A 17,500-nucleotide genomic window follows, 5' to 3' on the forward strand; every position below is an offset into this window, starting at 1 on the left:
ATCTCAACTACTTTGTGTTCTTGAGTCTGGGAATGACATGGAATTGTGACCGTTAGGGGATTAATTCTTTTAACAGAGTTATCTATAAAATTCCTTGAAAAACAAGATAAACATATTTGAAGAAAAGTCTAATCTGTGCCAAATAAATCTGATAAACATTTGCAATTTTGCAAACATTTTATAATTCTACCATTTTTGGTAAACATTTGAGGCTCCCTTCGGTTGTGGCTGACCATGGGTGTCTCCAAGGAGCTATTCCCTACATGGAGGACGCCTGTGCGTGACTTTGTTTAACGTGGGGAGACTGGTGCACAGACAGCCACCCCACGGTCCTTGACAGATCTGGGTCAGGATCCAGTGGCATGGAGTCCAAGACGACCGGAGACCCTTTTCTGCTGCAGCCTTCATCCGCCTTCCCAGCCGTTGTGACGCTCCACTAAAGTCGGCCATCATCCTCCGCCTGTTCCACCGTTGAGGTCTTGGTTGGATTGCTCTTTGTCAGAGACCTCCCCCTCGACCTTATCGCCATGGGTGGCCCCACCAGGAGCACAGCTCCAGACGGCATCGCTCTCAGGATCTCAGGACCACACAAGCTTCTCCACCACGACACGGTGACAATCCACAGAGAAGTATCCACGGTGAAACAAAACCATGTATTTATTGAATGTTAACAAGCCTTAACTTTGGGACCAGGGTCATTTGGAACTTGCGATTGTAGATTCTGCTTGGGACGGGGAGTATGACAGGCACCACTGGAAGAGTTAGTTAATAGTCCTGTCATACTGACCCAACCTTTTAGCAACTTTGCAGCGTTTGCAGAGAGAGCTACTGGTTAAATGCCACAGTTCCATCTCCAAATGTTGCACATTATATTTGCCGAAGAGTAATCATGTTCTATTGATGCAAATGTTGGGGTGGGAGATTGAAACCATCACGTGGTCCACCCTGTTTCGACGAATGCAATTAACCTGGCGTGCACAATCAAATAAGATCAAATAGAACAAGTTGTCCTGCAACTTTAGACTGTGCACGCCATACCATATAACCATATAACAATTACAGCACGGAAACAGGCCATCTCGACCCTTCTAGTCTGTGCCGAACACGTATTCTCCCCTAGTCCCATCTACCTGCGCTCAGAACAAAACCCTCCATTCCTTCCTCGTCCATATAACTATCCAATTTATTTTTAAATGATAAAAACGAACTGCATACGCAAGCAAATGCAGATGTTTAGTTTAGTTTGGAGGCATTTCGACCCACTGAGTCCACGCCGATCACTCATTCACCGAAGATAGACACAAAGAGCTGGCGTAACTCAGCGGGACAGGCAGCATCTCTGGAGAGAAGGAACGAGTTCCCCCTCCCGCGAACAGCCTTCTTACTGGAAACATACCTGTCTTAAATTACAAACTAAATAAACTTTATAGAGACAGATTTAAGAGAACTGGTAAATAAAAGAGGAATGAAGACTAAATATTTTTCTGTGATTATGATTTTTAACCAAATCTCTGAAATGACTAAATGCCTAAGTTCTAGGAGCAGAATTAACCTGTTGGGTCCATCAAGTCTACTCCGCCATTCAATCATGGCTGATCTATCTCTCCCTCTCATCCCCATTCTCCTGCCTTCTCCCCGTAATCCCCGGCACACCTCACTAATCAACTTACTAAGCATGTTTACTAATTAATAAACAACTTTCAATGGAAATATTGGACAAAGATGAAAATATTGGAAAACTATGGAAACCGGCGCAGCTCCTCCTCCTATCCTTTTTCCTTCCTTCTCCCCGCCCCCCCCCATCAGACTGAAGAAGGGTTTTGGCCCGAAACGTTGCCTATTTCCTTCGCTCCATAGATGCTGCTGCACCCGCTGAGTTTCTCCAGTATTTTTGTCTACCAGCGGGAGAGTTGCTGTCTTACTGCGCAAGGGACGTGGGTTCGATCCTGACTACGGGCGTTGTCTGTACAGAGTTTGTACGTTCTCCCCGTGACCTGCGTGGGTTTTCTCAGGGATTTCCGTTTTTCTCCGACACTCCAAAGACGTGCAGGTTTGTAGGTTAATTGCCTTGGTATAAATGTAAATTGTCCCCAGCGTGTGCAGGATAGCGTTAGTGTGCGGGGATCGCTGGTCGGCACGGACTCGGTGGGCCGAAGGGCCTGTTTCCACCCTGTGTCACTGAACTAAAGTAAAGATGAGTGGGCATATCCCAGTGATAGCCCCCTTTGACGAGCCGGGACAGGGACAATAGACAAGTGGTCTCCCTTTACGCTGACTAATTCCACAATAAAGGCTTTGCCTGCCATTTGATATCCTCCGCTGATCAAACACTTGATTTTCTAAAGTTTTCCACTGCTGTCAGACCTAACATTTCAGAGAGTGCCTGGTCACCTGGCAAAGTGAAATGTCATTCATTTACAGCACCAATCTGACAGTCCATCGAAAGGTATTTGTTAACAATTATGTGTCTATTAACCAGCACTTGATCAGTCAATGCGCAAATAGCCAGCTCTCTGGGGTTTGGCTATTGACAGCTGGCTGCCAATAACCGATCCAATATGCTTCAGGAAGCAATGCAACACAAGGCAAAATTAGGTGGACTGAATAATCGTTAGTTTAAAGTGTCTGAAAGCTAACTTTTTTTTTTCCCAGCTCGCATGATGAAATATGTTTGAAGCAGTTGAAAAGAATGATGTAGCCGGGAAGTGGTCTAATTAGAGTTGGCTTCACATCATGCGGAGCAAGGTTAGAGTACGTTTTACACTGTGGTTAGATTTATTGTAGACCGTGACACCGGTGTAATGTATTATTGTGCAGGAAGGAACTGCAGATGCTGGTTTAAATCAAAGATAGACACAAAATGCTGGAGTAACTCAGCGGGACGTTTCGGTTCGAGACCCTTCTTTAGACTGATCTTCAAGTTGAGACCCTTCTTCAGTCTGAATAACGGTCGAGACCTGAAATGTCACCCGTTCCTTCTCTCCAGAGATGCTGCCTGTCCCGCTGAGTTACTCCAGCATTTTGTGTTGATCTTTAATGTATTATTGCTGTGGCCTGTGTCGACTATAACACAGCATCCAAGTTGGACCTGAGTATAATATGAATGATTCACTCAACCTTTCATTTCCACCCTGTCAGTAGCAGCATCTCTGTGACCTGGGCAGCACAGTGGTGCAGGGGTGGAGTTGCTGCCTCACAGCGGCAGAGACCCAGGTTCGATCCCGACGATGGGTGCTGTCTCTACCTTCTCCCCGTGACCTGCGTGGGTTTTCCCCGGTTTCCTCCCACACTCCAAAGACGTACAGGTTTGTAGGTAACTTGACTTGCTATAAATTAACCCTAGTGTGTGTAGGACAGTGTTAATGTGCGGGGATCGCTGGTCGGCACGGACTGGTTGTTTCTGTGCTGTATCTCTAAACTGCACTAAACCGTAGGGTTTTGGGGTTTATCTTTGAACTAAACTAAACCTGTTCTTAGTTTTTCTTTTTCCCGCCCCTCCCCCCCCACCTGACATCTGTCTGAAGAAGGGTCTCGACTCGAAACTTCGCCTATTCCTTCTCTCCACAGATGCTGCCTCACCTGCTGAGTTCCTCCAGCATTTCTGTCCACCGTCTGTTCTTACTTAAAGTAACAATCCTTCCTCTGATTGACCTAAATGGGTTGTTTTTAATCGATGCTCCACTAATCCTCCATAGACCGCTTGACAAGGGTTTGGCCTACGATTCCATATAAACTATACAAAAAGATGAAACCTGATCATATCTCACCGTAAGATAGCTGCATCTTAATGAGGGAATATTGTATAAGGTGTTTCACAGGGCTAGTTTCTCCTTTGCTGGTATCGTTCGACTGTCTAACTGGGGACAAAAGCATTCACCATGTAATGATGTGAGCATTCTTGCCTGTCAGTTTCCTCATGCAAAGACAGAAACATGGAAACACCCCGTGTGTAAACACATCTGCATCAATCATATTTATTTTCCTGTGGGCTTTCTGACAAAGTTAGCGTATGCTAATAATGATTTTGAGTGAGGCTGATGCCTCACCACTTTGAATGGAATCTAAATAGTTCTGTGTAGGAAGGAACTACAGATGCTGGTTTACACCGAAGATAGGCATAACATAAGTAAGTAAGTTTATTGGCCAAGTATTCACATACAAGGAATTTGCCTTGGTGCTCTGCCCACAAGTAACAACATGACATACAGTGACAGTTACGAATGACTCAGAAAACACTAAACATTAATAATAAAACTAATGATAAAACACCATTGACCAAGCATGTGAACCAACAAAATACCAGATCCAAGGGAGGCTACAGATTTTTGGCTGTTGAGTAGAGCAACTACTCGTGGATAAAAACTGTTTTTATGTCTGGCTGTGGCTGGAGTAACTCAGCGGGACAGGGAACGTTTCTGGAGATAAGGAATGGGTGATGTTCTGTGTTGAGACCCTTCTTCAGACTGAGAGTCAGGGGAGAGGGAGACTCGAGATATGGAAGGGTAAGGTGTGAAAACGAGAGATCAAAGCAGGTGATGATCAAGGTGGTGTATGTAGAATAGTTCAGTTATGTGTAGGAAGGAACTGCCGATGCTGGTTTACACTGAAGGTTGGTACAAAATGCTGGAGTAACTCAACAGGACAGGCAGCATCTCTGTAGAGAAGGTATGGGTGATGTTTTGGGTCAGGCACATTATACATGATCTGAAGAAGGATCTCAACCCAAAACATCACCTATTCCTTTTCTCCAGAGATGCTGTCTGACCCGCTGAGTTACTCCAGCTTTTTGTGGTTATCTACGGTTCATTGTTAGCTGAGGGGAAGGTGACATCAAGGCAGGCAATCAGTTAAATTAATCAGGAGTGCGGTGAAACTCGTCGGAGAAGTTGGACAGGTGAGGGATGGAGAGAAACGGAAACCAAGAGTTACTTGAAGATAGAGAAAACCACATTTACCAGGCTGGGGCTTATTGTCCTCACCTGAGTGAAACAGCTGGATATAAAGAGAGGTGAAACAAAGATTTCTTCCCTGTCACAGGTTGAAGTAACATGTTGGTATTAGAATTTAAAAAAAAATTAGGTTAAGTAACTCCCAAGCATAGAAATGTTTTACATGTAAAATTATATTTCTTTAATTTCAAATTGAAACATTATGCATTTGGAAAGCACTTTAACTAATTCACATAAAATGCTGGAGTGACTCTAATTCACGTAGCTCCTGAACAATACTATAAAATGGTCTGAAGAAGGGTCTCGACCCGAAATGTCACCCATTCTTTCTCTCCAGAGATGCTGCCTGTCCCGCTGAGTTACTCCAGCACTTTGTGTATAGTTACCCAGCATCTGCAGTTCCTTCCAGCACTATAAAATGGATGCCATGCTCTTTGTTCTCTAATGACCTGATATTATTTGACAATAAATTCCAGGATGGTAAATTGGAAATGCAGGCAGATTAGAAAGTTTCAAAGTGTGTTTTGAAAACTTAAAACAGCCTTCCTCACAAAATGACTAAATGCTGTCGTCCTATGTATAGTTTTGAGTGGAACAAAAGGGAGAAAAAATAGATTTCAATGTGTTAATCAACCTTCCGTGTGTGTCATTACCTGCGACTTTCAAGCAGAATAGAAAGATATAATGTGTAGGAAGGAACTGCTGAAAAATGCTGGTTGGTTTAAACCGAAGGTAGACACAAAAAGCTGGAGTAACTCAGCGGGACAGGCAGCATCTCTGGAGAGAAGGAATGGGTGACGTTTCGGTTTGAGGCCCTTCTGCAAACGGGTCTGAAATATATTATACTCAAATCGGCTGATGATAATAAACATTGCCATTTAGAACATTTGATCAAATCGGTTGAGGGGCACCCTAGCAGTGCAATCCGTCTGCATTGATAAATAAACCAGCAATATTCATGCCAGCTGTCATGTGTTATCCCGGGCTCTGGAATATTTCACATCCATTAATTCGGAATTACTCCAATTATGAGCTTTCGGCATGTCAGAAGCCCCTTCTGAAGAGAGAGGTGAAGCAGCCGATGGTGGTTCACCAATCGCAGCCCGCTGCAGAAGCCTGCACCAGATGCCAGCAATTTAGTTTGATTTCTGCATATTCCGCTGGAGCCCAACCAGTCACGTCACCTTCAACCCCAAACCTGCAGGATTCTAACCTCCCCAAATTAAACCTCTTTGCTCACTTACTCCTCTGCTCTCCTTCCCCAGCTAAACATGCGCTTCACTCCCTAGCAACCCGAGGCAGGCGTGCAGGCACATACCACCAATCTAATCAGCAATTATTGCTGTTGGGCGCGGGGAGAGGGGGGCTGCGGAATACAGCACTATAATATTATTAGATGGCGTACAGGATGTGCGATCGAGGTCGCTCCTCTCCTGTGATGCTCGCTGCTCGCGCCTTCCATCATTTTCATCTGCCAGTCTTTCAAGAACGGCCCCAAAGTTCCATGTTTATTTTTAACCAAATCTCAGGCCCAGCTGCAGAAGCAGCTGCAACAAGCCTTTAAAGATCTTGTCGGCAATATAATGTTGGCATCATAAACATGGAGAAAGGTCATAGCTGGGAGGCACACTTTTCTGCACTGTCCATTTTACGATGATTACACTTGAGATTTTGCATTAATCTCTGTTTGGACAATGAATGAAATTGAAGGCGATGTATATGTTATGATGCACTGAATATAGATTTATCATGAGGTGGTCTCCCTGTGTTTTGGCAAGGCTTGATCTATATACCAGAACCAGCTAGTTAGTCCCGACATTTTGTCCACAGTTTGCTGCTTTTTCACTCTTGAGTTCCACTGGACATTTATATTTTTCCTTTGAGATGCATCTTATACTAATAGGGCATCGCAGCATGGTGGCGCAGCGGTATAGTTGCTGCCCTACCGCTCCAGAGACCCGGGTTTAATCACACAGAAACATGGAAAATAAATGCAGGGGTAGATCATTCGGCCCTTCGAGCCAGCTCCGCTATTCAATATGATCATGGCAGATCACCCAAAAACAGTACCCCGTTCCTGCATTCTCCTCATATCCCCCTTTACTCCATTAGCCCTTAGAGTTAAATCTAACTCTTGAAAAAATCTAGTGAATCGGCCTCCACTGCCTTCTGTGGCAGAGAATTCCACAGATTCACAACTCTCTGGGTGAAAAAGTTTTTCCTCATCTCAGGTGCTGTCTGTACAGAGTTTGCACGTTCCAAAGACGTACAGATTTGTCACTGAATTGGCTTCTGTAAATTGGCCCCGGTGTACGGGGCTAGCACTGGTGTGCAGGATGACCATTGGGCGGCATGGACTAGATGGGCCGAAGGCTAACTAACCTCTCAAACTAACCTCCGCTAATTTTTCAGTCTGAAAAAGGATCCCGACCCGAAACATCACCTGTCCATTTTCTCCAGAGATACAGCCTAACCTGCTGAGTTACTCCAGCACTTTGCGTCAATCATTGGTAATAAACCACCATCTGCAGTTTAGTTTAGTTTAGCTTAGCTTAGTTTAGCGGTACAGTGCAGAAACAGAATGAACTAAATGAATGTTATTTTATTGCCGAAGTATACACAGCAGCATACGCAGAGGGGAGGGAGATGGGGTTGTGGGAGAGGTTCCATGGGGACTGAGCTGTCTCTCCCTTCTGCTCACCACGCCCCACTTTCTAAACTTAATTCCATCTGTCAAAAGGCATTTTCTTGGCCTTCCCCCTTCGCTGTCTCCTCTCCAGCTATGGTTGCCTCTCCCCTCCTCCAGCTAGTTCCCTGTGCTCCCAGCTCTTGCCTCTTCCACCGCACAGATTGTGGGAGGAGGGCAAATTGTCAAAAGCACAGGGGGAGAGAGAAGACATTTCAATTTTAAATTCCCTGCGCGCTGGTTGTTGCATTATTTAAATAGCGCTGTGCAAAAATTAAATTGCTTTAAAGACATGGTTGGATGTTTGGTGAGGAGTCTCCAAGTGAAATGTTTACGTTTATTTCTATGCATATAAAGAAAGAACTGCAGATGCTGGAAAAATCGAAGGTAGACAAAACTGCTGGAGAAACTCAGCGGGTGAGGCAGCATCTATGGAGCGAAGGAATAGGTGACGTTTCGGGTTGAGACATCACCTGTTCCTTCGCTCCATAGATGCTGCCTCACCCTTAAGGGTCTCGACCCGAAACGTCACCTATTCCTTCGCTCCATAGATGCTGCTTCACCCGCTGAGTTTCTCCAGCATTTTTATCTATATTTATTTTTATTATCGATTAGAGGACATCGGTTTAAGGTGAGGGTGGGGAAGATTTGACGGGGATCTGAGGGGCAACCTTTTCACACACAGAGTTTGTGTACCCACAGAGATGGGTACAGAGAAAGAGTTGCCGGAGGAGGTAGTTGAGGCAGAAACGATAACATTTGGGCAGGTACGCGGATAGGTAAGGTCTGGAGGAATATGTGCTAAACGCGGGCAGCTGGGGCACCATGGTTGGCATGGGCTGAAGGGCCTGTTTCTGTGCTTTATATATGGCTGTAGGGAAGAAGCTGTTCCTGAACCTGGACATTACAGTTCTCAGGCTCCTGTACCTTCCTCCCGATGGCAGTGATGAGATGAGTGTGTGGGTCCTTGATGATGTTGGCTGCCTTTTTGAGGCAGCGACTGCGATAGATCCTTTCGATGGTAGTGGGGAGGTCAGTGCCGGTGATGGACTGGGCAGTGTTTCCAACTTTTTGTAATCTTTTCTGCTCCTGGACGCTCAATTTGCTGAACCAGGCCACGATGCAACCAGTCAGTATGCTTTCTACTGTGCACCTGTAGAAGTTCAAGAGAATCCTCTTGGACATGCCGAATATTAATGTTGCTTCTCTCTCTCTGTGCAGACAATGGACATTTCTAGCGCTTTGTTTTATTGGAACGATTGTAAGCTTTGAATCTGAAGAAGAAGCGTCACCTATCCATGTTCTCCACAGGTGCTGCCTGACCCACTGAGTTACTCCGGCACTCTGTGAAACGTCACCTATCCATGTTCTCCACAGGTGCTGCCTGACCCACTGAGTTACTCCAGCACTCTGTGAAATGTCACCTATCCATGTTCTCCACAGATGCTGCCTGACCCGCTGAGTTACTCCAGCACTCTGTGAAACGTCACCTATCCATGTTCTCCACAGATGCTGCCTGACCCGCTGAGTTACTCCGGCACTCTGTGAAACGTCACCTATCCATGTTCCCCACAGATGCTGCCTGACCCGCTGAGTTACTCCAGCACAGTGTCTCTTTTTGTAAGTTTTAGATTGCACATATTATAAATATTATAACATAAAAAAGTAATTAAAATGTATTAAAACTCCACGAGATGCCTAAACAAAATACAGAATAGGTAACTTACCTTTCTCTTCTGGGATTTTGTATATCATGATTCCCCTTTCACATGAATGGAAACTCTGATCCTAGAGAAGAAACAAAGTGCTGGAGGAGTGGGTGGGGAAGGGAAGCAAGAAGAGTTACTTTTCCCACTTTGCGATCAGTCTGAAGAAGGGTCCTGACCTGAAACGTCACCTATCCGTGTTCTCCAGAGACAGATACAAAATGCTGGAGTAACTCAGCGGGACAGGCAGCATCTCTGGAGAGAGGAAATGGGTGGCGTTTCGGGTCGAGGCACTTCTTCAGACAGTCTGAAGAAGGGTCTCAACCCGAAATGTCACCCATTCCTTCTCTCCAGAGATGCTGCCTGTCCCGCTGAGTTACTCCAGCATTTTGTGTCCGTCTTTGGTTGGAAGGGGTTGTCGTATGATGGGCTTAACTAAATGTAACTTGACCCAATCCAAATCACCATACACTTTCTAAAAACGGTAGTTTTCTAGCCTTGCATGCATTATTGCACCACTCCAGTGCTGTCGTAATTTGAAATAACCATTCACTTCACAAAGCTTGAATCTTTTTGTTTCTATTCATTTCCTAGTCCCCACTTAATTTCTGCTTCATTGAGCTGAGCCTTCTTAGAAACAGAGCAAGGGGGATTAGTGGACCTTCAATGCTGTTATGTTCACTACATCTGAATTATTCTGCACAGCATGCCTCCTCCCCTGTTTTGGTGTTATTGGCAAATAGTGACATTACCCCTCTCTTCAGGTAACTGAAGAGTTTCTGCAGAGTTAGTCTTGGCTCAGCGGGAAGTACTTCTGCTGCTGTCAGAATAAAAGTCTATAGTGATTTAGCCACATGACCCAGGCCGATTCCTGGGCAATGGACAGATGCAGGTCAGTTCAGTTGAGGACGTCACCTTCAGTTTAGTTTTGTTGGAATGGAATATTTTATTGTTACATGTGGCAAGTCACAGTGAAATTCTTTGTTTACATACGCAAGGTATGCGAATAGTCGCCACATTAAGGGCGTTTACAAAGTTACAATATATCTGCACTGGTGATCCCCTCCCCCCCCCCCCCCCCACGTCGGGTTCTCCATTGTTCTTCCACAGCACAGAAACAGGCCCTTCGGCCCACCGAGTCCATGCTGACCAACAATCCCCGCACAATTTTACCAAGCCAATTAACCTCGAAAACCTGTACGTCTTTGGATTGTGGGAGGAAACGGGAAAAACCCTCGCGGTCACGGGGAGAACGTGCAAACTCCGTCCAGACAGCGCCCGTAGTCAGGATTGAACCAGGGTCTCTGGCATTGTGAGTCACAAATTTACCGCTGCGCCACCGCGCCGCCCTTCCTATGGAAGGAGAAATGGAAAAGAAAGAGAGAAGTTGGGCAATACACGGAGGTTAGAACCAGTTTCGATGGATGTTCTTCTTAACCTTACACCATGAGTAAAACTATTCTGTACTGTTTGTCAGCGCCAAAACATGGCGACTCTTGTGTACAGCTTAGGTGAGATCTGGTACATGATTTTACCAGCTTGGATGCAAAAACAAAGCATCTGAATGTACCTACAGTTGGTACATGTGGTAGTAAAGTATTATTGATCATTGAATATCAGTTCAGGCTGGGTCGGATGCACTCTAGTGAGAGCAAGCACCCTAAGTTCTCTGCTCCTGACGAGCTGCTGGCTCAAACAATTCTTGTGACTTCATTATTTTAGTTCAATATTCCCTCTCAAAAGGAAGATGGCATCACGGTGGCACAGCGGTAGAGTTGCTGCCTTTCAGCGCCAGAGACCAGGGTTCAATCCCGACTACGGGCTCTGTCTGTACGGAGTTTGTACAGTCTCCCCGTGACCTGCGTGGGTTTTCTCCAAGATCTTTGGATTACTCCCATATACATGCGGGTATGTATGTTAATTGGCTCGGTATAAATGTAAATTGCCCTAGTGTGTGTAGGATAGTGTTAGTGTGCGGTGATCGCTGGGCGATGCGGACTCAGTGGGCGGAAGGTCCGGCTTTTGCTGAATATAGACACAAAATGCTGGAGTAACTCAGCGGGACGGGCAGCGTCTCTGGAGAGAAGGAATGGGTGACTTTCCCAGTCTTCAGACTGAGTGTCAGGGGAGAAGGAGTGAAAACCCTGTCCCACTGTACGAGTTCATTCCAAGAGTTCTCCCGAGTTTGCCCTGATTCGATATTTGGAGATTTACGGTAATGGCCGCTCGTCGATACTCGGGGCTCTCGTGGACATTTTTCAACATGTTGAAAAATCTTCACGAGTCTTCCCGTGCTTACCTGCCGTTAGTGAGTCTTCCCGAGTACCTGCCGTTAGCGTTACGGGCCGCTAAGAGACGTCCCCGAGCTCCGACGTACCCGCTACGTTCATTCTCCGTGCTTACCACGAGTTTGATTTTTTTTTAAACTCGGGAGAGCTCTTGGAATGAACTCGTACAGTGGGACAGGGCTATGACTGGAGATAAGGAAGTGTGAGAGAACAGGCCCACTTCCCCGCTGTATCTCTAAACTAAACTAAAAGGTGCTGTTATATACTCTAGAGCTCAATGCTTATGGTTATTATCAGTTAATGTGAAAAAGTGGTGAAATGATCAACCTGTCAATATGGGTCTATATCTATTTGCCTGTGTGTAGTTAGGGAGAATGCTCCAAAGTGATCATTCTTATGGCTTGAGTATCAGCATTTGAGTTGCTGTATGTATATAGATGTATATGGTTTGTGTGCATTGATATAAATGTAACTGGTAAAGGGGGTGTCTAGTATGGATGATATGCCTTGTGGAGATTGAGTTAATCATTGATTTGCTAAAACAAGTAATGTATTTCCCAGTCGCTGTTGATTCCTTTCCCCTGGGGGTCTGGGTACTTCATGTGAAATGTTTAGCTCGAAAATGTGTCAAAGAAATTGTCACACAGCCAGGCCTGCAAGCAGTTATAGATCCTCCTTGGCTGCCCAACACTCATAGCCCTGACCCCTCTGGTCTCCGGCCATGCTCGATCCATACCGCTACTAATAGAAACAAAAGCAGCGCTCACACAAACTCAGGGAAGGTCATTTGAAGCAGTCAACAAGGGCCGCTGCCCCTATATAGCTACCTCACCCCTGACCTTTGGCACCTGAACTTTGCCCCCTAATTTACAAGGGGGCACTTTGTCACAACTGGTTCTTGCAGAGGTCAGCATAAATGTCTGCCGTGAAAATAACATTCAAACCAAGGCAGAGGCATTATGAAATAGAAACGTAGAAACATAGGAAATAGGTGCAGGACAAGGCCATTCGGCCCTTTGAGACAGCACCGCCATTCAATATGATCATGGCTGATCATCCAAAATCAGTACCCCGTTCCTGCTTTCTCCCCATATCCCTTGATTCCGTTAGCCCTAAGAGCTACATCTAATTCTCTCTTGAAAACATCCAGTGAATTGGCCTCCACTGCCTTCTGTGGCAGAGAATTCCACAGATTCACAACTCTCTGGGTGAAAAGGTTTTTCGTCATCTCAGTCCTAAATGGCCGACCCCTTATTCTTAAACTGTGAACCCTGGTTCTGGACTCTCCCAACATTGGGAACATTTACCTGCATCTAGCCTGGCCAATCCCTTAAGAATTTGAAGAAGGGTTTCGACCCGAAACGTTGCCTATTTCCTTCGATCCATAGATGCTGCTTCACCCGCTGAGTTTCTCCAGCATTTTTGTCTTCCTTCGATTTTCCAGCATCTGCAGTTCCTTCTTAAACATTAAGAATGTTATATGTTTCTATAAGATCCCCTGTTTACAAGGCTGCCTTCATCTGGTTTGCCTTGAGGAATGCTTGATAAAACCTGCACCAAAGATGGACTTTAGTCAGAGGGTGGTGAATCTGTGGAATTAATTGCCACACAAGGCTGTGGAGGACAAGTGAGTGGATCTTTTTAAGGCAGAGATAAATAGATTTTTGATTAGTACAGGTGTCAGAGGTTATGGGGAGAAGGCAGGAGAATGGGGTTAGGAGGGAGAGATAGATCAGCCATGATTGAATGGCAGAGTAGACTTGATGGGTATCAAGAACCAAAGGTGAGTGGGGAAAGATTTAATAGGAACCTGAGGGGCAACTTTTTCTCACAAATGGTGGTGGGTTTATGGAACGATCTGCCAGAGGAGGTAGTTGAGTAAGGAACTATCACAGCATTTAAAAAACATTTGGACAGGTACCTAGGTAGGACAGGTTTAGAGGGATATGGGCCAAATGCAAGCAGGCGGGACTAGAGTAGATGGGGCATGTTGGTTGGCGTGGGCAAGTTAGGCTGAAGGGCCTGTTTCCACACTGCATGACTCTCCAGACTGGAGAAGGGATCTGACCCCAAAGGTCACCTATTCTTTTTTTCCACAGATGCCGCCTGACCTGCTGAGTTACCCCAGCACGTTGTGCCCCATCTGTAGCATTGGGCAGCAACTTTAGTTCCTTCCAACACTGTGCAACATCTCTGAACAGAAATGTGACCCCATGTGATAGAAACAGCCAGGGAACATGCTGGATGAGCTCGGTAAGAATTGTAAATGATAGCAAAAGCTTGTCGAGACGGATTCAACAAGGAATGGAGTTGATGGATACAGGTTCACAGATTAGGAAAATACGAAGACATTTTCATTTTTGACATATTATCTGTTTTCAATCATACTTTGGATGAGTACTAGCTTTGGTGACAGGCATTTGTGTAATGTCCTACTCTACTTTTTCACTAGACGAGCCTATGTGGTATTCATGAAATTATATAATGTCAGTTCTTAAGGGCATGTCCCACTTGGGCGTCATTTGCACGTCACGCAGACGGCACGCGAGGATTTTGAGAATCCCAAAATCCTGGGGACGCAGCGCGCACTGCCTACGCCGCCATGCCTCACCACGTGCCATGCGCTCGCCATGCACGCGAAATGCACGCCATGCGCACGTTACACGCGCGTCACGATGCGTAAATGATGTTGCGTAAATGACGCACAAATAACGGCCAAATGGGACAGGCCCTTTAATGTACCAATACCAGGAAGCACCATCTCATCAGCCATCCTTTATGCACTGAATGAATCATACCATTGGAAGGGAAGAATTAAGGGACAGAAGTTTAGGGGTGATATGAGGGGGAACTTCTTTACGCAGAGAGTGGTGGTGGTGTGGAATGAGCTCCCAGTGGAAGTGGTGGAGGCAGGTTCATTGGTATCATTTAAAAATAAATTGGATAGGCATATGGATGAGAAGGGAATGGAGGGTTATGGTACGAGTGCAGGCAGGTGGGACTAAGGGGAAAAAAATTTGTTCGGCACGGACTTGTAGGGCCGAGATGGCCTGTTTCCGTGCTGTAATTGTTATATGGTTATATGGTTTATATGGAAGAACCCTAATGGGTAATCAATAGAAGGGTTTCATTGGACTGAAATAACAACATATGAATGTTATAATCCTGTGTGAATCACAAATTATGGGCAGCCTAACCTATGTTTTCTCTTAATAACTGGCAGTGGTTTTGCACATCAAAAATTCAACACTAATCCCAACGTGGACAACTGTAATTGCTCAGTGTGTATAATTAACCTGTTAAGGTTTTAATTGCCAAGGAGAGAAAGCTTCTTTAATCAGAGTCTGGTAATGGCACACAGTTTATATGGAATCACTTCATGCCGCTGTTTCTGAATTTAAATCAGAATGTTAACAAAACATGTCACGGGTCTGTCCCACGTGGTGATTTTTTCGGCGACTGCCAGCGTCATATATCAGTGTTGCCAAAAGATTTTGAACATTTCAAAATCCAGCGGTGACAAAAAAAATGCTGCGACATTTGAAAAAACGTCGATGTAAGCAGATGCCGCAAATTTTTCGGTGACCTGATACGTCAGTCAACGATGTCGGCAGTCGCCGAAAAAATCGGCAAGTGGGACAGGCCCTTTAATATGACCAAGTTAATGAGGTGTGAAAAGTGCATGTGTTTGACTGACATCTATGACCATGGCTAGTAGATGGCTCTTGGATGAATTCTTTTTTTTTTTTGATACATTTACAACGAAAATGGAAAAATGCTGTGCCCTTGTTTCGAGAATTGTGAAAGATAAAAGGAACAAAAGACTATTTTTTAAATTGTGAGAAAGGTTTCTTCATGGTCAGTGTAAAGATCTAACGGTTTACAAATGTTAGTGCCGCACACTCCGAAATCAGAAGCTGGGGTTGGAAGAATGAACAGGCTGAGTTCTGTTCAGGTCGTGGCTGGACCCTGCTTTCATCCCATATTCTCCCACACACATGCCCTTATTTATCCGACCATCACACACCAATGGGGGCCCATCTGTGACAGTGAGTGGGGCCCACATCAAAGTGTTTCTCAGCCAGCAGTTGCTGCAGTTAATGCTGCCACTATTGAGTGCAGTGGAGAAGGGAGAATGAAAGGCCTTCTCCTTTACACAAGGATGCCAAAGATTCGAACAAAACCCTCCATTCTTTCCCCCAGTATAATACCACCAAATCAGAACGCTTGTATACAACACATCTGCGTTAAAACTCTTTCAGTTTACAAACAAGAAGGGCAAATGAGAGGAGAATGGAAGCTAAATGAGAAAACACGCTGCTGTGGTCTTTTGTAGATATTCATTAATTCTGCAAACTTAAAACTTGCTAAGCATTTTTTCTCCAGTGATCTGGCCTCAGCTGCAAGCAATGCAACTAAGCCAGCTCATGCTGCAAATGGTGAGCTATAATGCGAGAGATTTATTCGAATAACACCGAATTGCTGCATTACAGAACACAAGGAACATGTTACTAAAAAATTGCCAAATGATAACTTTGTAATTTTCCTATCAATATAAGCACAAAAGAGCTTACAAAACGGGCCATTAGACACACTTTGGGCAGGAACAAGAACCCGTCCACACTCATCCCATGTTTCCCATTCACAAGGGCAAAGGGCGACATTATTCGGCACGGCACGGTGGCGCAGCGGTAGAGTTGCTGCCTCACAGCGCCAGAGACCCAGGTTCGATCCTGACTACGGGCGCTGTCTCTACTGATTTTGCACGTTCTTCCTGTGACCTGCGTGGGTTTTCTCCGGGATCGCGGGTTTCCTCCCACACTCCAAAAATGTACAGGTTTGTAGGTTAATTGGCTTGGGGTAATTGTAAATTGTCCCCAGTATGCTGGATTGTGTAAGTATGCGGGGATCGCTGGTCAGTGTGGTCTCAGTGGGTCGAAGGGCCTGTTTGCCTGCTGTATATCTAAGCTAGACACTAAACTAAACTAAACATGGCTGACAACATTCTGCCAAGACTGATTGGAGATGATAAGAGACCTAGGGTGTGGGAAGGGTTCAAGAAGGAACTGCAGATGCTGGAAAAATCAAAGGTAGACAAAAACGCTGGAGAAACTCAGCGGGTGAGGCAGCATCTATGGCGCGAAGGTATAGGCGATGTTTTGGGTCGAGACCCCAAACGTCACCTATTCCTTCGCTCCATAGATGCTGCCTCACCTGCTGAGTTTCTCCAGCATTTTTGTCTACCTAAGTTGTGAGAAGAGACCAGATCATAGGTCGTTGCAGATTGCCGAAAATCTTCAACATGTTGAAAACCCAGCGGCGACCAGAAAGACTCTACGACTCTTTGGGCGACTGAGGAGACGACTCACGACCATACAGGCGATACCCCTGGCGACAGGTCGTGGGGTGAACCTGTATGGCCGTGAGTAGTCGCCCAAAGAGTCGTACCTTGTTTTGGTCGCCGCTGGATTTTGAACATGTTGAAATTTTCGGCGACCTGCAACAACCTATGACGGGTGCCGGCAGTCGCCGAAAAAGTTGCGTAAGTGGGACAGGCCCATTAGGATCACTCCTGCCGTGCTTACAAGACAGTGGCAACAATTCTCAATAAAGCCACCCGCATTTTTGGGAAATCTATTTAATAGGAATCTGAGTGGTAACTTTTTCCATACAAAGGGTGGTGGGGTGTACGGAACGTGCTGCCGGACGAGGTAGTTGAGGCAGGGACTATCGCAATGTTTAAGAAACATTTAGACAGGTACATGGATAGGACAGGTTTAGAGGGATATGGTGGGATGGGACATGTTGGCTGGTGTCGGCAAATTGGGCTGAAGGTCCTGTTCCCACACTGTATCACTCAATTACGCTATT

General features: G+C 45.5%; 1 long non-coding RNA gene across 1 annotated transcript in view; it reads right to left on the bottom strand.

Annotated features, from left to right (window-relative positions):
• The window catches only part of LOC129712548 (uncharacterized), a 50,352-nt gene that overhangs the window by 16,605 nt on the left and 16,247 nt on the right, over nucleotides 1–17,500 (bottom strand). Inside the window, exon 2 of the long non-coding RNA XR_008726074.1 lies at nucleotides 1–26. This exon is cut by the window's left edge and continues 121 nt beyond it. This is a non-coding gene — a long non-coding RNA (uncharacterized LOC129712548). The remainder of the gene's footprint in view (nucleotides 27–17,500) is intronic.

This window comes from Leucoraja erinacea, chromosome 33 (genome assembly GCF_028641065.1).
Source record: "Leucoraja erinacea ecotype New England chromosome 33, Leri_hhj_1, whole genome shotgun sequence".
In the NCBI taxonomy this organism is placed as follows: Eukaryota; Metazoa; Chordata; class Chondrichthyes; order Rajiformes; family Rajidae; genus Leucoraja; species Leucoraja erinaceus.